Consider the following 311-nt stretch of genomic DNA (forward strand, 5'->3'; position numbering starts at 1 on the left):
CTAATGCACCGGATCCCATCAGAACTCCGAAGTTAAGCGTGCTTGGGCGAGAGTAGTACTAGGGTGGTGACCCCCTGGGAAGTCCTCGTGTTGCATCCCCCACCCTCTTTTTAATCTTTCTTTTAAACCGCTGGACCGCTCGCTAAGGGTACTATCCTTTTAAACCGCTAAACCGCTAAGCGAGAGAAGTTGCGCGGAGAGAGAGGGTCAAGTACATTTTGCGCGCAGTACGTGACGGATGCGATCATATCAGCACCAATGCACCGATTCCCATCAGAACTCCGAAGTGAAGCGTGCTTGGGCGAGAGTAG

At 52.4% G+C, this 311-nt stretch overlaps 1 pseudogene; it reads left to right on the forward strand.

Moving 5' to 3' along the window:
- LOC116009057 lies at positions 1-99 on the forward strand (annotated as a pseudogene).
- The last annotated feature ends 212 nt before the right edge of the window (positions 100-311 follow it).

The sequence above is a fragment of the Ipomoea triloba genome, chromosome 16 (assembly GCF_003576645.1).
Source record: "Ipomoea triloba cultivar NCNSP0323 chromosome 16, ASM357664v1".
Lineage (NCBI taxonomy): Eukaryota > Viridiplantae > Streptophyta > Magnoliopsida > Solanales > Convolvulaceae > Ipomoea > Ipomoea triloba.